Source organism: Canis aureus, chromosome 1, assembly GCF_053574225.1.
Source record: "Canis aureus isolate CA01 chromosome 1, VMU_Caureus_v.1.0, whole genome shotgun sequence".
NCBI lineage: Eukaryota > Metazoa > Chordata > Mammalia > Carnivora > Canidae > Canis > Canis aureus.
Window position 1 is genome coordinate 71,667,197 of NC_135611.1, and position 23,331 is coordinate 71,690,527.

Here is a 23,331-nt window from a genome sequence, read left to right on the forward strand (position 1 = left end):
CAAAGAATCTCTATCCTCAAGTTTAAGTTTATGAGAAAAACACAAATGTTACTGTAGCAGACATAGCTAATTGCCAACCCAATATCCATCAAGACTGCCATTTCCAGTCTTCTAACAGATGTTGATTATGGCCAGGTATAAACCCTACAATATATTCCCATAACTTCAAGGAGAATGGTCCAAGTACCAGTCTCAGAAAAAGGACCTGATGTGTCTAACTCAATAATGGCAGTCCCATTTTCCTTTGTATGTTTGGCCAATGAGATGGCTAAACAAAGTTTGTTGAGTGACTTCTGAGAAAGATACCCTTGCTTAAAAAAAAAAAAAAAAAAGACCCAAGAAGAAATGGATCTTCATCCTCCAGGAGACTTTTCTTTCTTGATATGATACCTTCAGCAGGAGCAGCCCTCTTGCAACCATGAAGTATAGCCATGAATATGAAAATTTAGTATCTGAGGACAAAGCTGAGATGTTCTGAGAAAAGAGATGGAAAGAACCCAAGACCTTGAGGAAGTCATTAAGCTGCTAATGTAACCCATTCTGGGACTATATTCTCTCCAAACTTCTCATAACATGAGATAATACATTTTTCTTAAAGAATAAGCCATCCCATGTTGAATCTCCTACTACAGACAGCTGAAAGCCTCCTGGGTGATAGAGATACATAAGCAAAGATGCTTCTTTAAAGAACTGGCAAAGTGTACAACGGAATAAGAATTCTGGAAAGAGCATTTTGGCCATAAAGGAGAACATAGGCAGAGATGTGTGACTCAGCTCTTGATACTCCAAGTGTTTTCTAGGACATTACAAGAAATTACTCTCCCTGTTTTTAGTTCCAGATCACCAGTGAGTTAGGTCAAGCATCCTATCTAGAAAAATACATCTTTAGGGGTGCCTGGCACTCTCAGTCCATAAAGTATGCAACTCTAGATCACAAGGGTGTGAGTTCACACCCAAAATTAGGTGTAGAGATTACTTAAAAATAAAAAATATTTTTAAAAAGAAAGATATATCTTTAGAAAAAGAAATTTTATAACAAGTAAACTGAGAAATATTTCAACTTACCCCAGTTAGAAGAATATGTAATTAAGGAAGTAGGTTAAGTAAGTTGAGTAACCTCTTGAGATTCTTCTGATAAAATGGAACCCAGTAAATGAATTTTAAGCAGTGTTTTATATTTTAATTATTTTCCTTTTTTAAAACATTAGTTATACACTATAGATGTCCCAATCTTACATGTATCATTCAATCAGTTTTGAAAAATACTTACAGAGACACAGAACATTTCCTTTGCCCCCAAAATGTTTCTTCATGCTCCTTCTAACTTACATTATTTTTACAATTTGTGCTTTCTATATCCTTTCCAATAAATTTTTGCTTAGCTTAAGGTCATGAAGATATCGTTCTAGGTTTTCTTCTGGTAGTTTTATTGTTCTAAATATTACATTTAGGTATTGCATCCATCTCAATTGATTGGCTGTTCTACATAAAGGAAGGGTTGAGATTCATTATACACACACTATATATACATACACACAATTGGATATTCATATATGTATTAATATCTCATTGTTCTAGTACCATTTATTCAAGAGATTTTCCTTTCCTCATTAAATTGCTTTGACACTTTATCAAAAAGTATTTATTCATATATTTGTGGTTTATTTCTGGATGCTTTATTCTGTCCCATTGATCTACATGTCCAGCTTGTCATCAGTACCACACTAATCTGATTAACAGTATTGAAGTCAAGTAGCATGTGTCTACCAACTTGGGGGTTTTTTTCAAGATTTTTTTAGGCTACTCTTGGTCCTTTGTTTTTCCAAATAAATCTTATAATTCTTATTAATTTCTGAATAAAAGTCTTCAAGCAATATATTAAAGGTGATAGAACAAGGCTTTGCTATGAAAAAGATGAAAAAAACCTTTGAGATGAGATGAATATCCTGATGGCAAGTATGTGGGTGGGAATGGGGGAAGCAAATAACATTTGTGTAGAGGACAATTAGAAGCTTTTTTTAAATTAGAGATTCATCCATTGCATATAACACCCAGTGCTCATTACATCAAATGCCCTCCTTAATGTCCATCACCCAATTACCCCATCATCCCCTACCCACTTCCCCTCTATCAACCCTCAGTCTGTTCCTAGAGTTCAGCATCTCTTATGGTTTGCCTCTCTGTTTTCATCTTATTTTATTTTCCTTCCCTTCTCCTATATTCATCTTAAATTCCACGTGAGTGAAATCATACAGTATTTGTCTTTCTCTGACTTATTTCACTTAGCATAATACCCTCTAGTTCCATCCGCATCATTGCAAATGGCAAGATTTTGTTCTTTTTGATTGCTGAGTTATATTCCATTATATATATGAACACATATATATTTATGTGTATATATACATATATATACATATGTGTATATGTGTATATACACACACACACACACACACACATATTTTCTTCTTTATCCATTCATCTGTTGTTGACATCTGGGCTCTTTCCATAGTTTGGCTATTGTGGACATTACTGCTATATACATTGGGGTGCATGTGCCCCCTTTGAGACACTATGTTTGTATCCTTTGGATATATACCTAGTAGTTCAATTGCTGGGTCATAGGGTAGTTCTATTTTCAACTTTTTGCGGACCCTCCACACTGTTTTCCCGAGTGGCTGCACCAGCTTGCATTCCCACCAACGTTGTAAAAGGGTTCCCCCTTCTCCACATCCTCTCCAACACCTGTTTCCTGAGTTGTTAATTTTTACCATTCTAACTGGTATGAGGTGGTATCTCATTGTGGTTTTGATTTGTATTTCCCTGATGCCAAGTGACATTGAGCATATTTTCATGTTGTCTATTGGCTATTTGTATGCCTAGAAGTTTTTCTTGATTAAAAACTTGGACCATGAGCCAGAATGGAGACTGCTATAGACTGAACCATGCCTCGTTCAAAAATTCATACGTTGAAGTCCCTAACCCCCAGTGTGATGGTATTTACAGATAAGGTCTTTGGGAGATAATTAGGTTTATATGAGGTCATGGGGGTAGAATCCTCATGATGGGATCAGTGCCCTCATAAGGAGAGATACCAGAAAGCTTGCTTCTTCTCTCTGCCATGTGAGGACATAGTGAGGAGAAAATTGCCATAAGCCGTGAAGAGAATCCTCATCAGAGACCCAAATCAGCCAACACCCTGGGCTTGGACTTCCAGCCTGCAGGAAGTGAGACGTGCAAGACATAAATTCCTGTTGTTTAAAGCCCCCAGTCTGTGGGATTTCATTATTACAGTCTGGGCCTACTGGCACAGAGACCGGGGGAAATTATCATGGTCCTGAAAGTTGCCATTTTATTTTGAGTCAAGGGGCCATTAGAACTTACAAATGGCAGGTTGATTGCATGCATTTATAGTTATTCCTTTCCAACTCCCCCCCCCCAAAATGACAGCAAAGGTAAATATTTGCTAAGAGAATAGGAGCGGAGATATGTCAATCAATTTTTTTTAAGGTGGAAAGCAGATGAGGGATAACAGACCTCCACAGAGTAGAGGACATAGAGGAAGCTGAAACCAAGAGCCTGCATCAGACACCAGGGAGAAGCTAGCGATTCGTTGTGTGGAGCCCAGAAAGGACAGGGAACTAGAAGCAGCGGTGCCTATTAACATGCAGGGCTGGAGCAGGAGCGGTGAGCCCTGGGCACCCGTCCCTGCAACCACAGAAGAGCAGCTCTGTGAAATAGGAATCTAATGCAAACCACGGATGTGATTTCAAATTTTCCAGTAGCCACATTAAGAGAGGTAAAGTGAATTTTAATAATACATTTTACTTAACCCAGTATGTTATTATTCCAATATGTAATCAATATCTTTTAAAATTTGTAATGAGATATTTTACTTTTTTATATATAACATCTTCAAAGCCTGGTATATATTTTACCCTCAGAGCACATTTCCGTGCTGACCAGCAACATTTCAAGTGCTCCATGGCCACACATAGCAAAGGGTTACTGCATTAGACAGCATGGGTCTCTACAGCAACAGAACCAAAAAGGCCCTGAGCACAAAGACACAGGCACAAGTAGGAGACCATGGTCCACAGCTGAACTGAACAGGAGTTTTAAGTAAAAGCCTGAAGTCCAGCTTCCTCTCACCTGAAAACCAGAATACTGGCATCAGTCTCTTCTCTGGCCTCCAATTCAAGAGACTGGGTCCTAGTTAGGGCCTTAGGAGAAACAAAAGCAATTTAGAGGGCTACATCAAAACTTCAGGAATCACAAACTTGAGAGAACTATAGAATAAGTTGCATTCATAAAGCAATACCAGGATACTGTAAAAATCAATAAGAAAGACATTTTGAGAATTAGAAAATATGGTAGCGAAGTAAAAATGTTGTGGAAGGTTGGATAAATAAAGAGAAAGGAATTGTTCAGAGGAGAGTAACGATAAAGAGATGGACACTAGAAAAGATAAAGGATCAGAGGATCAACCCAGGAGGTTCAACACCCAAAGGAGCCCAAGAACAAGACTAGAAAAAGCACTGGCAGGATGTTCACAAGGAAACACTACAAGAAAAGTTTCCCAGGAGAGGTTGCTCTTTTTGTTACAAGCCTCATGGTACTATTTGGCTCCCACAAGTATGTGCATATGTTACTTTGATAAAAATTTAAAATCATTTGAAAAATGAAATGTTGTAAAAAGGAAAAGGGGGACAATTAATTCTTCTCTTTGGATGAGCGTGACAGGATAATGAACTGCCCTTGATAAACACGTGTCTGTTGCTAGTACCTGGTAAATATTAAACAATCAGAAACGACAGAAGTATCAGAGAGGGGGCCTCTTCCCCACCCCACACCTGGTTTTATAGCACTATTTTAAGGCAATAACTACAACAAAAGTCTCTAAGCTTCAAATTGCATAAAATCTTGGAAGCCTGGCTGGCTCAGTCAGTAAAGTATGTGACTATTGATCTCAGGGCTGTGAGTTTAAGCCCCATATTGGGCCCGGACATAGAGCTACTGTAAAAAAAATTTTTTTTTGCAGAAAATCTCATTTGGGCTGTAAGACATTTTCATTTCAATTCAGAACCTGTGTTCTACACATTTCTTTGGTACTTGTCCTCATCTTATCAGAGAAAACTCAGATGAAAGGAAGGACAGACTATTCCTTAGAATCCTCTGCAAGAGTCTCTGTAGAGCGTGTCCACACCTTGACAGGCAGGGCCTGTCCCCAATGCTGACTGTGCCAAGGCTGCCAAGAATGAGGAAGGGAAAGTGACAGCAAAGTTCCTGGGCATTCAGGGGGCCTCATGAGGACAAAAACTCTGGGGGAGGTTAGAAGCAGCCACAAATGCCCCCAAAAGGTCCCATCTTTGAGAACCAGCCACATCAGAATATGGGAAGTCAGTTGTCAAAGTACAAATGCCTGGCCCACCCTTAACCTGCGGGATTGGCACTTCTGGAGATGAAGCTCAGGAACCTACAATTTAAAAAGGACCCTTATCCACCCACGGCTACCTTCATTAATTCCTATGCATGCCAAACAAAATGAGAGAAACAGCATGGAACTGTGAGAACCCAGCATGGAAAAACCTAGCTTCAGAACCTGAAGCTTATATTAACCTCAAACCGTGTCACCAGGAGATCCTTCTGGTGGGCCTCTTGAGGAAAACATTTCAGATGAGATTTACAGGCCAGAGCAATCATCTTACTTGATGGAGCAGAAGAACTTGGCATGGCAATCTGGGTCCTGATATCCAGATACTTCCCAAGCGAACACTCATCAATAGCACCTATAACCTTGAGTCTAAAAATAAGAAAAAAGAAAAAGACAGGTTGTCACTAGGACATGCCTTGCCCTTCACCTTCAACTCAGGAACTTTTATCCCATTTCCTTGTTTAGTGACCTTGTACATACTGCCAGGAGAGGAAGTATTTATTCTATCCATTTATCTAAACCATCTCTGCTGAAAAAATAGGCTCATCGTATGCTTGAGACCTTCATATTATGACGGTGGGTGGTATGGCCACATGTGTGAGGATGTGTGCGTGTTATGCAAATACCTCTCACACGCAGCACTTCAGGGCTGGAGCTGTGCCAAGGGCAGATATTAATGAGACATTTGATTAAGATCAAGCCCTGCCCACTCATTTGAAGTGTGTGTTAGCAAAACATCCAGAAAAGGGGCCTGAGTGCCAGTTCTCCAAGAACATGTGGGGGGTATCCCGGTCTGTGTGTGTGCTGGCCAGGAGGCAAACATTCACATTTCCAGCTGCTGGGAACCAGATGAGAGAGTGGCCCGTGTCACACCACTGCTGCGGGTGAGGGAACAGGCCTCTGGAAGAAAACATTTCAGATAAGATCTACAGACCAGAGCAATGCTCCCGGGAAGTTCAAAGGCCTGCATAGAGAATGCGGCTCCCTCCAAAGGCAAATTGGCCTTTGCTTCCCTGGGGCATTCTGGTTGGGGCTTACAGCTCTGCCTGGAGAACCGAGACTGAGAGGAATTATAAAAACGACCAGAATGAGGCTGTCCATGGGTCTCCTCGCCAGACAAAGCTGCCTGTGTCTAGTGGCTCTGACTACCTTCTTGCCTCCAGGAAGCAGGATACACCACAGCCTCTCAAACTCGGGCCTTAATTAATCCCTCCGTGTCTTTAATGCTCGGAGTGTGAGCACCAAGCACGGGTGCAGGCAGAAAATCTTACACTTAGAACATATGAGGACTCTAATCACGCACAGGGACATCTTGAGCAGTAAACATGAGCCAAGTCCACCTTTGGCATAGTTTGTTAATAAGCTCTCACATTCTGCTCGGGAGAAATTCTATCTGGGAAAGATAGGTCATACGATGAGAGATATATGGGACATTTGGAGGGAGGGGACAGGTAAATGTTTGCAAGATAGAAAGAGGAGTACAGTCTAGCTGCAATTATAATTTTTCATCAAGGATATCAGTGTATCAAGGTTAGGTTGATGATGGCAGTGACAGTGGCACCACCACTATTTTCTGAGTACTTCATATGAGCCAAGCCCCCTAAGTACTTTACCCTCTCTTTCTAAAAAAAAAAAAAAAAAAAAAAATGGTTTTGAGGAAAACTTTGGGAAGACTTTTATGCCCAAAACAATGCAATGAAGGAGCTCTGGATACTTCTAAGGAGTGAGAATGATGTAGGGAATTTTACAGGCCCTGTCTTCCTGTAAATATTGAGTCAGATTGCTCCAGGGCCTAAACCTCACTCTTGGAAATAATATAAACCCTGTGGAGTACTCAGATTAGCCAGGGAAACATCTTCTGCCCATGGGCCCAAGAGTCCTGAGACATCACAACAGCTTCCAGGGGGGTGTTCCATGTGGAGACCCCAGCAGGACCACCACAGCAGGCACATTTCAGCCCAGTGACACACGACAGGAGAGGGTGTGTGCTGTTTCTCAATGTCGTTTGTGACACTGACCGACTATCTTCACTGTGCAGATTCCCCCTCCTCTTATTTTTTTTTAATTTTGCACGGATTTCTTTTTATAGAACATCTATTTAAATATTATAGAAGTGTTCCATGGACCATTCTAGAGGAAACCACCCGCTGGTCTGAGTGCTGCTGGTGGTAACAAATATGAGACAGGCTCTCCCTTCAGGACCTCACTTCCATTTCTGAGGCAGGATTGAATCACATCACATACCTAGAGAACAAAATAGAGTTTCTTCTAACCTATCAGCTGCTTTCTGCAAATTGAAAAACAGAGCTGCCCTTTATACCAAGCAGCAAATCAGCTGCTTTACTGCTCCAGGTATACTGCAGGAGAGCAAAGAGCATGGATGGGATTTTTGTCTCATTCCATCATCCTCTTGGCAAGGTGCCCTTGTGCAGTGAACAACTTATACAACCTTATAAGAAAATAAGACCCAATAAGCTCAATGTAATCAAATTTCAGTTTATTACCCATAGCTGAAAAGAGGACAACTGGGCTATAATTATCAAAGAATATTCCACACCTAAATGTCTAAATCTGCCAAGCCTCACTTCACCCATTCCTTATATTTTGCTTCCTTTCTTACTTTACTGTATCAATTATCTGTGCTTTGTCTTAAGGTGCAATTTTGTTCCCTCTCACTGACTCAGGGACTTTACCCCTTCCCTTAACTCGCCCCTTATAGCATCACCAGCTTCCTCTCTCTATTAAATGATTCAATCAATAAACCAAAGCTGGGCTTTCAGCTTAATAAACAAATGTTAATCTCATCTTTTCTAACTACTGCCCCAATTCTCTCCACTCCACTTCTCAGCAAATTCCCCCAAAACTTGTCTCTATTCATTATTCCCAAACCCCCTCATCTTATTGTCTTCCCTTTTGCAAGCGTGGCACAGGCCACAACCAGCCCCTCACCTATGACATGGTGGAAGCCTGCACTTCCTCCATCTTCTATCCTTGGCCTTTGTGCTTCAGTCACAGCCCAGATAGCAAGAGTTCCAGTGTCTCACATGACTATGAGAAGCTCTCACTTTGGGACACAATGAGACTCCCTGAGTCTTTTCTCTTTGTCTTCAAGGTCCTTATTCCTCCTTTTCTTCCTTTTTTTTTTTCTTTTTTTTTTTTTCCTCCTTTTCTTCCTTTATATTTAAATATCTCACCACCAGTCTTTCCATGTCTTAAATGCCTTTCAGCAATTTTGAGTTTGAGGTATAGAAGCCCTTGAGGTCATGGTTTCCATATACACCTGCCCAGGCAGCCAGTGTGAATGAGTGAGACTGCTGGAAGAAAAAGATCAGAGATAAAGAAGATTGATACTGGGCTTAGAGTTGGGGGTGCAATAGGGAGTGGTGGGACCACAGTCAATGGCAAGGGGATAGCCACAGTCCTATCTGAAAGGAACAGCTACTGACTGGTTAAGGCCAACTGTTGCTCTGCTAGACTATAAGGCTTAATGTTGCCCCAAAATTGGATTTTTCAAGAGAAGTCATAAATCTGGCTTTTTATGTGAAATCTCTGAGTATTTAAATATTGGCTACAAATTCAGATTGTCTACCCAAAGCTGTGTGGACCAACTGGCCAGAAGCCCATCAAAATATGTATGGGGACCAGAGCTGGCCTCCCCGCCTTCCCTTTGTAACCTTGGTCTGATGGTTACATACTGAGTTCAACCTCCTTTTGACTATGTTTTTCAAGTTCCCCATGATTTCATTATTTCCTCCTCATTCTCTTAAGCTTGGTTCTTGGAAATTAGAATCAGGAGATAGATGGACAGAAAACAATGTTTTATCCCACACAGCAAACCTAGAGCTTTGTTACTGATTCACACTATAATTGTGAGTCAAGATTTGTTGCCCTTTTTCTTTCTTTAGCTTGTTTCTGTTCTCAATCAGAGCACAAAGCATAAAGTTCCAGGGTGACCTACCAGATGACAGAACCACCCAATGGAAATCAGTCCCATTGTTTGTGAGTTGAAAAGCCCCAAGCATAAGTCTGACTAGAAAATGAAAAGGCAAATGAGACAAGCTCTGGGCAGAAAAGAACCAGGGCCTAGCAGTTCTTTCCTCATTTAACATGAGTATTGCCAGTGAAAATTGCTTTTATGTTTATTTCTAAGAATGATGGTTGTTCAAGCATGAGTTGAGTCTGGGGACCATGTACTGTGCAGCAAGGCCATCCTCACATGAATTCACTTAAATTTCAAGGGCCTGAAAATTAAGAAAATTCTAATGTTAACCAGTAAAGCTAGCAAAAGACCTCTCCATTAGCCCTTTAGGATAAGAAAATTAGCCTGCCCTAAAGTACAATATTCCTTAGGAAAAGGCCATGATACTCATGTACCTTAGCATTTAGTAGGTTTCGAGCCATTCCTGACAGTCTTATTGCAGGGGAGAAGTTTCACTAGGACTTGAGAGGGACATTTACTTGAGAGCTAAAGTGGTTGAATGTCTGCCTTTGACTCAGGTCGTGATCCTGTGGTCCTAGGATGGAGTCCGGCATCAAGCTCTCTGGAGGGAGACTGCTTCTCCTTCTCCTATCTCTGCCTCTCTCTGTGTCTCTCATGAATGAATAGATTAAATCTTAAAAAAAAAAAAAAGAAAAAAAGAAAAAGGCATTTCAGAAAGCATTCATGCTCACTGATACCCACTCTGCTTCTCATACTCCCTCACAGCTAAATTGATTACATGACTAGTTTGGGCCAATGAAATAGCGCTTCTGGCTGAAGTGGTTAAGCATCTGGTCCTACTTTTATCCTCTCTCTTCTGCTCACATGACTGCAAGCATTTGCTCAGACAGCAAAGTCACACAATGATTCCAGAGTCACTGCTTTGGAGGACAGCTGCCATGGATCTCATGGCCTGAAGAAGAAATAAACTAGTATTAAGTCACTGGAATTTGAGGATAATTGTTATAGCAGGTATCATTAATTTCTCTGACTAATACAAAGAGAAGATGGAAAGACTATAGAAAATTTACCCCTTAAGCTTTCCCAGTGCCCATTATGTTGAGTTACAGGAAAAGGAAGCTATTTATTATTCTACTCGTACAGGAAAAAGTGCAACTTACAACAATCACTCCCCAGGTCCTGAGACAATGTCCACCTTTTCTCTGGAATTGTGTTAGCCAGACTTGTAGGTTTTTGAGACCCCTCTCCAATATGGCTCTCCACTGAAACACTTGCATGATCCCCACAGTTTCCTTTTAACATTGTTAGAACACCCCATGCAGTTCTGCTGAGGAAAGCACAGCTCACATCAAGGTTGCCTGCAAGCTCAGGCAATGAAAAGCTGTTTTGAAAGAAAAGTGTCTCTCCAAAGCCCAGGTGTAACAAAAGAAGATTCACGCCTGACTGCAAGAAAACTATGCTGTCTGCCATAGGTGATGGAAGAAGGAAAGAGAAGCTGTGACTTTGGTCCTTCTGCTTGTTTTGTTCAACTGGCTTGACATAGTTTTAGCACTAGCTTCAATTCCAGAGAAGCTGCTTCAAAATAATGAATTTAGTTTTCAGACTCCAGTTATGGAAGGTGAACCCCTAAACTTCTGATCATCCAGATATAAATAGAGACCCTTAACCCAGTTAAACAGATAATTAAGAGAAAGAGCCGTAGCCTCAGTAGAAAAAGGTCCAACTTTGCCCATGAAGAGAAAGAAACAAAAAACAAAAAGAGGAAGAGGGACAAGAGCAAAAAGAAGAGATGCATGCCCTTCCTTCCTTATTTGACACAAATACAGAGAGACATGTAGGTTGGGCAATGCTGGAATCCAGTATCCCATTATTTGTAGAGAGTTCTTCTGGCGTTTCTGACTCATATTCTCCCTCAGTCTGTCAGAATTTGTGGATTAACTTGTTACCCTCAGCTCACCAAATCAGATAGGTAAAAAGAACTCTACTTTCTGCTAATTTAGCACCAAGCCAGTAGGTTTGGTTAACTTCAGTCTTTCTTGGGCCAGAAGGAGCAGGAGCCATGGCTGCCGGGGTAGGGAACACACCAGCACGTATCAGCTCCAACACATTTCCTCACTCATATAACGCTGCTCCAGATTTGACATCTTACGGGGAGAATCCAGCCACCCCTGCTTGAACAGCAAGCCCACTGCCTGGCTGGGGAGAGTGGGGCACCTGATTGACACTCTACCAACTCGGGTGAGCTAATTCCCTGGAATGCACAGAATGGGGATGAGGTAATTTCCTGGAAAGGAAATGGGGTGCTATTAGTATGAATGGGGAACAGCAAAAACAACAAATGTTCACCCCACCTCCTCCCTAAGTTAATATATTTGATTTTAACCCAAGGCTCCTGGAGACAGATTGAAATCCATGGAAAAGCAGGAAAGGGTCCCTTGGCCTGATCATAAAGGAGAGAGCACCATCCCATAAAATATCCCAACACTGGAAACTTACAAGGTAAGTATATTTCCTCCTGGGAAATTATTAGTCTCCTATTTCACAAACTAGGAAAGGCAGGCAGGGAAGAGAGAAACCCTGCCCCACATCATCAGCTAAGCAGAAAGCCTGCCATGCACCAAGGAACTCAGGCATCTCTCCACGCTGAAGGGAGAGTTCATGAGTTTCTCTCCAGAGCACCTCACTACCATTGGAAACATTTTTCAAAGCACATATCCTCCTGGAGGTGGGTGTGCAGCTGTAGGACAGGCCTGTAGGTTGACTGTTACCACAGGAGTTTGAGGGGTGCGTAACCCCTCACACTGAAAGATTTCAGAGGTGAAAATATTTTCCTGAAAATACAGCGTCTATGTGCAGTAGGTGTCAATATAACTGACCTTCTGTTTTAAGTTGGAGCTGGGAATGGATTTTTTACAGGAAAAAGGAAATGCATGGGTGTGGAGCTGCCAGCAGCAAAGGAAGTTTCCAGGAGACCTGTCTTGGCACAATTTATAGACACAAGTCTCAGAAGGGCTGTAGTGGGGCTGTGGAGAGGGTGTGATTTGTTGGTGGTGGAGCCTGGCACCTGGCACCCGTCCACGCTGACTTAACTCAGCGTGCACATGTATGGCCCCTACGCACAGCAGTATCTGGGCAGTTAGAATGAAAAGAGCAGAAAGAAAATGCACTCATCTAGAGGGGAAATAAAAAATGGAACCCAGAAAGGAGCAAACATAGTGATTGTGGGGAAGGGGAGCTTGAGGAAATGACTGGAGGGTCATAAGCCTCCCATGGCCTGCCTTAGACTTGACTTAAAGCAGAGAATTTAAACTCGCCCTTCCATCCCAAAAGACACATTGGACAGATGCTGCAAAGGTCTTCTGAAGAGAAGGCAAGTCCTTCTTAGCCATTAAGTTGGGTCCACTGGGAATGAACAAACGAACAAAAGGGACAGAACCAAATAACTTGGTGCCCATCACCAACCCCAAGGCTTCCCCGCAGAACAACAGAGACCAGAAAGAAACGGCCTGTAGCTCTTCAGCGAGAGCCAATTAGGCAGTAAGGCATGACAGTCAACACACGTCCTGGGGGAGCAGCCACGCAGTGTTTACAGAGCCTGGCAGCCAGTGCCAGAGCTAACAACCCACACGCACAGCCCATCTGGGCAAGCTTGAAAAAGTAAACTCGTTTCCTCTGGGTCTCGATGGCTGCAGCTCAAAACATTCTGCACAGCCACATTTGCTTCCCTCCTCTCAGATTCCTTCCAGAAAACCCACACATCTGTATACACATTTTAAAATAAATATGCATAAAAGCAGAATCCAAGCTAAGGATGGGTGGTGGGAAGGGTCTGCGAGATTCTTCTCTGGGTGGACCGTGGTGCCCCAAAGCTGGTCTCCTCCCACAGGAGAGCCGCCCTGGACAGGTTCTAATTGTAGCATTTTCGAGAAGTGTGAGAACTCGTTAGGATATCATACCTGCTTTGTGGTTCTCCATTCAACACAAACACAATTTTGAGGTCTGCAGCACAAATTTTCTCCCCCCAAAGACATCTGCAAACTTCTGAACTTGGCTCAGAGGGTGAAAAAGCCTGAGTTTCTTTTCAAGTTCATTGGAAACCCTCCAACCCAAGACCTGTCCCCACCCCTCAACTTTACCAAGGGTTTTCCTTCCCACTAAGACAGCGAAAACCAAAGACTGCTTCTGCTCTTTGTGAGCTTATTCTTGTCCATTGTCCAAATCCAGTCTCAGAGCGACCCCACAGATCACAGGGATGGAAAATGGAGCCTGAGTTCTGGAAGGCTGAGGATGAGTAGGCTGCCCCTTTGTCACATTGTGGACCTAAGAGTGCACTTGGGGGCAAGGGAAAGAATGAGGTTTGAAGTCAAGGTAATTCAGGGTGTGGCTGAACAATGACGAAGGTGCTATAGTTTGGCCAACGAGCCAGAGGAAGTGGAGAATAATGGTGCATCTGCCAGGAAGTCAGCATATGGCTGTGTCACCTGGAGGCTCTGGTGCACCTGTCCACTTAACTTCCCCTTTTACTCAGGTTCCTATAAAATGGCCAAGGTCTTAGCTGTCAAACTGATGAGGCTCAAGGTTGTAGTAATGGGCATACTGGTAAGAATGCCAGGAGCTGGCACTATGCCCCTAAAACATCAGCCTCCCCAGGCTGGCAGCTGCCAAAGGCCCTCCTCCGCCTGGCAGACACCTTCTGCCATCTGTCAAGGTCCAGCTTGCACGTCACTCCTCCTTAAAGCTCCACCCATCCAAGCAGATCTAGTTGCCCCTTGTCTGGCCCCTAAAGCTGTGGCCTCCTAAGTTTTTAGATTGTGTGCTCCCAAGAAATGGTTTGAAAATCCATACACCCTCTCTCAGTTTTAAAATGACATTGAAAAAAAAAACTTTTACTGGAAGTTTAAATAGTTCCAGAGGATGTCATTTCCTTAGTGCTGTAAATATTAGCATTTTATGTTATTTTTTTAAAAGATTATTTATTTATTTATTCATGAGAGGCACAGAGAGAGAGAGGCACAGACACAGGCAGAGGGAAAAGCAGGCTCCATTCCATGCAGAGAGCCTGACGTGGGACTCGATCCCGGGTCTCCAGGACCTTCCAGGACCACACCCTGGGCTGAAGGCAGCACCAAACCCCTGAGCCACCTGGCCTGCCCAATATTAGCATTTTAAAACAAAATTATTAGATTGCTCTTTAAATATTGCCAATGGAATCTAAGTCCCAGAACAATTCTATACTCTGAAACTTTATCGATTTTAAAAATACATGAAAATCTTCTCTTTCTTTAGTTTATTTATTATTGGTTTTTAAGTAATCTCTGTGTCCAGCATGGGGCTCAAACTCATGACCCCAAGATCAAGAGTTGCATGCTCTTCTGACTGAGCAGCCAGGTACCCCCACGAAAAGTTTTCTCTATCAACTTATTGGTCCATTTTCTCCTTGAATTCACATTTCCATTCTATTTACTCTTTGTACACTTTAGCAATTGTCGTAACTTTCATGTTGGAAAGTTTTTTTCACAACTGATTGTCATGCCATTCTTTTCTGCAGCAAAAAATGTAAATACATTGAAATTTTAATTTCGTTATCACTGTAAGTCTATAAGTTTTAAGCAGCTTTTTCTAGACCAACTTATAACTTCAATAATTAGCAGAGGGGTGCCTAGGTGGCTCAGTTGGTTAAACATCTGACTTTTTATTTCGGCTCAGGTCATGATCTCAGGGTTGTGGGATTGAGCTCCATCCACATCAGGCTCTGTGCTTAGTGCAGAGTCTGCTTGTCGCCCTCTCTCTGCCCCTCCCCTCACTCATGCTCTCTCTAATTAATTAACTAATTAAAAAACTTTCATAATTATCAGAACACAATTAATCAAGAGAATATAAACATATTCTAGATTTTCATAAATAAGAATATGAGTATGAATTTTCATAAATTAAGAATAAGGGTAGATTTTATTAAAAATTCACCTCTTAAAAAAAATAAATAAATAATAAAAATTCACCTCTTAAGGAATTTAAATGGCACCTTTTTTTCAATTAGATGCATTGAAATTATGGGTGAAAATTATTATCTGCTAAGATGAGATAGGATCCAGAGTCACTTCTACTCCTACTTAGCATCTCTGGAGAGAAACCTCTGAGAAATCTAGTTCTCCTAAAAATAAGATATGAGTAAAAGAAGTTTTATGATGCCAAAATTCCATAACAATCTCTAAAGTTAGTAGTGACCTATCAGCTGGCAAACTAGTTTGATCCTCCTTCAATTTTGTTGAAAGAAAAGAATTAGAAACCATGAGAGCTGAAAATATATTTGTTACCCAGTCATTAGTCATTTGCTTTCTTAGTTCTGGGAAATACACCAAAAAGGCTGTACCTAAACTTCTCAGATGACTGCTAATTATACCTGCTACTCATTTACTTAGAGACCCCTAGTTTAAACTGAAAAGGTTGAGAAAATTAAAATACTTGTTATTTCAATACAACTTTGCCAAAACAATATTTTTTTTACTTTTTAAATTGAAAGATAATTCACATATTATAAAATTCATCCCTTTAAAGTGCATAATTTAGTGGGTTTTAGTATCTTCACAAAATCATGCAGTCTTTACCACTATCTAATTCCAGAACATTTTCATCACCCCAATTAAGAACTTCTGCATTTGTGAGTACTATTCCTCATCCTCCCTCTGCCACCTTCAGCCAAATCAATTTTTAATAAAATTACTTTATTTCATCACATGCTTTATTTTAATCAAAGCTTGGATTTTCAGATTTAGCTGATTTGGTTCAGGGAAATGTCTGCTATAATAACCCGTTTGGCAAAGCAGTCCACACTGTCAAGCCAAGCAGCCAAACCAGATTTAGTTTCAGGTAGAAAAAAATAAATTTCAATTTCAAATACATGTATTAATACCCAATCATAGCCAACCATCTTACTTCTGAATTCAAATTCTGAGACGAGAGGTCAATGCTTAGGCAAGGAAGTGGTAGACCAATTGTTCACCTGAGAAATCAAGAAAGAATAGCAACATATTGTGAATTAACTGTCTTGACGAAGTAGACCTTGGTTATTGCTTGTTAGTGCCCTCTTTGCTTCATGTTTGAGAATCTTTCTTTAGGAGATACATATTTTTTGACATTATTTTGAGGATGGAATAGGAGAGGTTATTGAAGAGTAATTTTTTTTTTAAAGATTTTATTTGTTTATTCATGACAGAGAGAGAGAGAGAGGTGCAGAGACACAGGCAGAGGGAGAAGCAGGCTCTATGCAGGGAGCCCGACGTGGGACTCAATCCCAGGTCTCCAGGATCACACCCTGGGCTGAAGGTGGTGCTAAACTGCTGAGTCACCCAGGCTGCCCTGAAGAGTAATCTTTATCACTCCCACTGTCTCCCTCTACAAAACCTGTGAATTCACAGACCCAAGCCTTCCTTTCTGAGCACCACATTTCACCCTTAGCAGAATTGCATACAATAAGGTGAAAGTGAAGTAGGCATAGGGATGCTCCATGAAGATCCCCTGCAAAGAAACCTTGGCTGCCTAACTGTGGGAAGTGAGCCAGCAAATGGCCTCCAACTGTTAACTCCTTCAGAGCTGGCCCAGCTTCCAGAATGCCAGCCTGGTGTGCCTTTCCTGCCTAGCAAGGACCACTCCAGGGGCCAGTGCTTACTCTAGAGCTCCCCAAGGATTGCCAAGCCTTTGTCAGGCCTACCTCTCAGTTTGACATCTTCTACTCAACTCTGCTTCTTCCCCTCTCCCTTAGCTGGTGTTGATCCCTAAAAATATCTGGCACCCCAAACTCTGTTTCAGCTTCTGCTTCTGGAGAACTCAGCCTGTAACAGAAAGACACTAGGTTCTCTGCAGGTCAGTGGTGTCCAGTTACAGAAGTTTTGCCAACACCAATATGTTGAATCATAATTTTATTGCCCCAAAGACTTTTACACCCCTGTGTAAGACCACACGGAGGGACTCATAGTGAGTGAGAGTCCGTACCTTTCTTGGGCCATGTGAATCAGGAGTTGAGGAAGGTGATGGGCTAACTCCATCACATCCATCACACCCATTTTTCAGTCGATGTGGAATCTGAGCATCTGGCATTGATTCCCTTAAAACCAGCTCAGCCCACATACACCCTGGGAGGTCTTTGGATTCACACTCCAATTCAAAACTCCTGCCTGTACAAGTTGTCTGCCCTCATAATCACACACTGTATTTTAATTGATGTATGTGAACACCTTTCTTCTCCATCTCATGGAGAGCTTACTGGAAAGGACTGAGCTTTATTCCCTTATTCATTCATTCCTGTAGGCAATCCCTAACTTTTTTTTTTTTAACAAACATGTCCTGAGTACTCACTGTGCACTGAGGTAGGTGAGTGACACCTGACATCTACCTGATGTAGGTGTTGCTGTCCCAAGAAGTTCACGGTTTTATAAGAGAAGCAGGAAAGAGTGAGGGGAGTGGAAAGAAGCCAATGACCTAGAGGCAGTGAGAACCGAAGCAGACCTAGACTCAGTCACATTGAAAAAGGAAAATGATTTTTATTACTTGACTCCTTTGAAATCTCAATGTTTCCTTAGACAGAGTAACCACTGTCAGTACTGTCAGCTGCTTATCAAATAGAATTGCATTTAGCTGAAGCAAACAATGGAGAAGTATTGGAGCACCAAGAATGTCCCCCTTTAGTTTGGGTATTTTCAAGCATAGATTTTAGTAAATAGTTTATTTACAGAGTTAGTATAATACAGCCTAATTCTTTTTTAAAGATTTTATTTATTTATTCATGAGAGACCCAGAGAGAGAGAGAGAGAGAGAGAGAGGCAGAGACATAGGCAGAGGGAGAAGCAGGCTCCATGCAGGGAGCCTGATGTGGAACTCGATCCCAGAACTCCAGGATCACACCCTGAGCTGAAGGCAGACGTTCAACCACTCAGCCACCCAGGTGTCCCAATACAGCCTAATTTAAATTTAAATTTATCTCAGACTCCTGGTAGTCAATGGTACTTTTCTCCTTTGCCAATTTTCACTTCAAATCTCAAAGTACTCGTAAAGAAAGGTAATATTAAATAACAATAAGAGCTAATGCTTATTGAGAGTTTACTATGTTCACTCAGCTAAGTGCTCTTAACTTTCATCATTACTTACACCTTGAAATAATCCTATGACTTACATGCCATTATTGTCTTGACTTTCACAGATGAGGAATCCAGGCTTGGAGAGTTCAAGGAGCTGCTTGAGGGTGCTCTGCCAGCAGCTTAAAGGGAGCAGAGACTCTAACCCCCGCCTGGCTGTATGCCTCTCCTTACCCTACCTGAGATGCTGAGGACTGAGAGTCCTTCTCTGGCTCTTCAAAGCACCACAGTCCATGCTGCCCCAACAGAATGAAAGGTACAAGCCAGTGTCACCCGCAAAATCTCAGGCTAAAAAAGAACCTCATCTATAGGCAGGTGACTAAAAGTAAAATCTTCAGTAACCACTTAAGCTGTAGCTCTCTCTGGACAAACTCATTTCTAAAATAGCAGAAAATGTCCCCCACAGTCCACTTCTTCTCTGTGACTTTTTAATGTTGGAGGCAGAAGGCTCATCTTTCAATGACATACATATGCTGAAGGCTGGCACTGCTACATCTCCAGCCTGAGCCTCACCCCTAAACTCCAGTTGTATGTATCCACCAGCTCCTTTTGGCATTACTACTTGGGTGTTAAAAAGGCTTCTCAAAAAAAAAATAATAATAAATAAAAAAAATAATAATAAAAAAGGCTTCTCACACTTAAAATGTCCAAAAGAGGGTTCCAAGAGTCCCCCCCTGAAAAACCCTGTCCTTCCCCAGACTTAGCACATGGCAACTTCATCTTTCTATTCTCTGGGGAAATTTAGGTTTATCTTGACTTCTTCTTTTTTTTTAATATTTATTTATTTATTTGAGAAAAGCAGGACAAGGAGCAGAGGAAGAGGGAGAGAGAGAGAATTTCAAGCAGACTCCCAGCTGAGCACAGAGCCCAACAACTGAGCCTCAGTCTTACAACCTTAAGATCATGAACTGAACCAAAATCAGGAGTTGGATGCTTAACCAACTGTGCCACCCAAGCACCCCCAGTTTATCTTGACTTCTGCTTTCCTTGTACCCTACACAAAATCCATCAAGTCTATCAGAACTCAGTCATCGTCATCTCCCCTTCAATTATTGTCCTGGCTCCTGGTCTATATTTCTGTCCTTGCTTCCTTGTGTCTATTCTCAATACCAGCCAGTGATTGCAGAGCATATAACTCCACTGGTCAAACCCTTATGACTTCCCATTTCACTGAAAGGAAAAGCCAGACTCCTCTCCATTGGCCACTGGGCCCTGAACAGTGAGATCGGTGACCCACTCTGCTTCCATAGCTCTCACTCCACAGTCCCAGCAACATGACCTCCTTTCTGTTCCCTCTGCCTGGAATGTTCTCCCCCAAGTGCCTGCCTGGCTCACCCCTCACTGTCTTCACATCTTTACCTCATGGCACCCCTTTGGCAACACCTGTCCAACCACTGCTCAGAAATGCAACTCCTGCTCTTTCTGTCCCTCTTCCCTGTCCCTCTTTCCTGCTCTTATTCTTCTTCACGGGACTTACCACCATGTGACATTCCACACGTTTACCTAATAATCCTATATCCTCTGCCATTTGAACAGAGAGTTCTTGTGTGCCTTGGGCACTGCTCTTATACAGTAGATACTGAAGATATTGGAGCTAAGTAAGTAGTCACATTGCAGGAGAGCTGAGAGGGGCTACCCGACTCCAGTGAGAGTTATTCTCCACGGTCCAAGATTTAGGCTTTGTTCCCTTAAAGCCAGCAAACTGTAAACCAATGCTTTGTGTTTATTGAGTTTGCCCTTCCCTGAGAGGTGGGCAAGTCAGTTCCTTGTCTTCAAAGGCCCACTGGAATCACAACTGCTAGTCGAGATACCACCTTTCAAGTAGCTCTTTCTCTGTCTCTGTCTCTGTCTCTGTCTCTCTCTCTCTCTCACACACACACACACACATACACACACACTGCGGAAAGCCAAATAAAACTGCCATCCTGTATTCTTGATTTCCCTCTTGATAATCTATCCAACTCCTATGTCAAAGGAAACCACTCCCAAGGAAGCCCTCTGCCTGACCGCCCCCCCCCCCCATGCACAGGTGGCCACTAGTGAAGCTAAGAGACAGCCAGTCTTCAGTGACTTCCCCTCCTCACACAGCCCATCTCACTCACTCCACTCCTAAACTCTGCCAATAGGAGAAAAAAAGAACCGCCAAGCAAAGCTATTTATTTCAGTCTTCCCACTTGGCAAGACCCCTCCAATCACAAACTTCCTCTTTTCCTTCAACAGCTCTCCCATCTGAGCTGTGGGTACAGATAGTTTCCTCTTCCTGGTGTAATCCTGTCACCCTGGCACCTTTTTGTGGTACAGCTTTCAGGGGCCAACCCACTGAGCACATTGCTTTCACTTCTCTCTCTTTTTAAACATCTCCAAATATCAGGAGGTCTCTAACACTTCCTATTTAGGTTGGTGGCTGTCACGGGTAGAATGTTTGGGGTTTCTATATGAAAGGTTTTTAGTCTGGCACCATCACAAATGGCACGCCAACAATTTCAATTCTAAAACCAGTTCTCCCCTTTTGGGTGGCAATGAGATCCATGAATTTAGACACTACAAGAGATGCCAGACAGCTTCCATTGCTCCCTTCCCATTAACTCTAGATAGAGAACAATAAATACCTCCCCTGTCACATGAGTATTTCCCCCTCAAGTAAACACTGACCGGCTGGATAGAGAGGGAAGTACCTCTCAGAGCTAAGGCCTGACCAGTAAAGGAGGGAAGAGAAGATATTTGCCAATGACCAATGTTAAGACATGATCCCCAGGGAAGACTCCAGGGGCCCCTGAATCACCCACTGACCTGGCAGGGATTTTTTTTTCCTCTTCTGAAACTCATCTTTGATAGCATCCAAAAGTTGTGAACCAACCTCAGTGCCCTTGAAAGAGGAAGCTAAGAATGGGAAAGTGTCCCTGTTCTGTAAATTAGCTTGTTTCCAGAATAAGGGTCTCCTTTCAAAAAAGGAGAGGTAGCTACCAAGACAGCAAAAGTAACCTGACCAAAGCCAGAAATGGGCAGCAATGCCATGGTGTAAACTAAAATCCAGTGGCCCAGAACCTCAATTCCAATCTTAGGGCTTCAAAACAGCCTGCTCCCTGAGTTGTCTTTCAGCTCAATTATAACACAGAACAGGAGCCACGTAAAAAAATTTTTTAAAAAGCTTTTTAATCTTTAAAAGACTTTGCAGGGCATAAATTAAAGGGCTATGATAAAAATGTATGTGGTGAAGGAAGCAATTTAAGTGGTTGTTGAAAATTCCTGTCTGTATGATTCTGAGAGTCATCTCTCAGGTGGAGCCTTGCTGGACACTGGATTCCCTTCAGTTTAGAGCAGTGGCAAATCTAGCCTTTTTTGCCTTTGAATTATAATCCATTTACATATAATGTTAATGTGCTAGCAGTGGTAATATCCTGAAACTTGCAATGCCTTTGATCTGATCCCCAGATCAAGCTGCAAAGCCTACACACAGAACTCAAGGAAGGGTTGGAAAGCAGGAAGGTCAGTTCTGGGGCTGGAGAAATGCATTCATTACAAGGCAGGTGACACCTCTGAATCAGAATCCCAGATCCAAAGCAAGAAGTCAGAGAGAGTGTGTCTACTGGCTGGGAGACTTTGTTTTCAGAACCGTAGAAAATGCTGGTGAAGGCATTTTGTGAGCTCAATAGCACTCTTTGAAATCCAGTTGTTCTTATTTTGGGCTGTGAGAAAAGAAATCTTCTGGAGGCTTCAACCCTTGGAGTGTAAGTTGCCAAGGCCCCATTTCAAAGACAACCGTCTCAAATAAACATATTGCCAGCTGTGTGACCTTGCTACTAGCAAAGCAAGCTGATAAGGAGGCAGGCTGCCCCCACCCATGAAGTTCTCCTTTTAAAAAGCCCTGGGTGTTGGGACACCTGGGTGGCTCAGCGGTTGAGGGTCTGCCTTCAGCTCAGAGTGATCCTGGAGGATGGAGTCCCACATCAGGGTCCCTGCATGGAGCCTGCTTCTCCCTCTGCCTATGTCTCTGCCTCTCTTTCTCTGTGTCTCTCATGAATAAATAAATTAAATCTTTAAAAAATTAAAATTAAGAAAATAAAAAGCCCTGGGTGACCTAATAAGTGACCATTTGAGTGACCCCACTCTTCCCTTCCCATGAGTTAATTTCACTCTTGTGTTCTAAATTCACCAATAAAGAAAGAACCTGTAAACCCTAGGTGCCCAACCCTCAGCCCCAGTAGCTGCTGAATCCCAGCTCTGCTGGCATGCACTGTCTATCTCTCCCAACCCCACCCAAACCTCACTGCCCTGGAGACATGCTATGTACCCCCCAGGACTTCCAGGCATTCCTAGCTGATAGCATCACTGTGTATGAGCAGAGACAAACTGGAAACAACCCTTCGTGACATCTGCTTGGGTTCATTCTGCCAAGAAGAGCTTTCACCACCATGACCACACCCTTCAAAGTCCATCTCTATTTGCTGTCCTTCATGAAGGGGTTTTAAGCACCCCAAACACTTATCTTTTTCTGGATCCTCGAAAGCCCTTTGTATATCTTCAATAGCATCCACATTCCGTCTCACATCAGTCATTTGGGATAAGGATATGTTTTTGAGGTATGCTGCTCAGTGATTGTGGATTTGGAGCAAATCAAACCCAGTGTTCTCTGAGAACCTTCTAGTATGTTAGGAACTTCCACTTTCAAAGGTACTCAATTAATACAGAAGGAGTAGCATATGTCCTGGGACAATATGCCTAAAGCAGATTAGGGGGCTGGGGTGTCTACTAAGTTCCCTCCACATTGATGGCTGGAGCTGAAAAACATTTTCTGGAACTTCTAGAAATTCTAGAATTCCAATTGGAATTCC

At 42.3% G+C, this 23,331-nt stretch overlaps 1 long non-coding RNA gene across 4 annotated transcripts; it reads right to left on the bottom strand.

The window, feature by feature from the left end:
• Positions 1-1,112: 1,112 nt before the first annotated feature.
• Positions 1,113-23,266, bottom strand: LOC144317524 (uncharacterized). Of its 4 annotated transcripts, none has more exons than XR_013383530.1 (5): positions 17,724-23,266; positions 16,305-16,371; positions 5,706-5,800; positions 4,150-4,220; positions 1,113-3,215 (listed from the first exon to the last, which is right to left on the bottom strand). It is a non-coding gene; the product is annotated as an uncharacterized LOC144317524 (long non-coding RNA). The 4 variants fall into 4 exon arrangements; XR_013383532.1 differs by having other exon boundaries at positions 5,617-5,800; XR_013383531.1 differs by lacking the exons at positions 16,305-16,371; positions 17,724-23,266 and adding an exon at positions 8,381-8,977.
• Between the last annotated feature and the right edge of the window lie 65 nt (positions 23,267-23,331).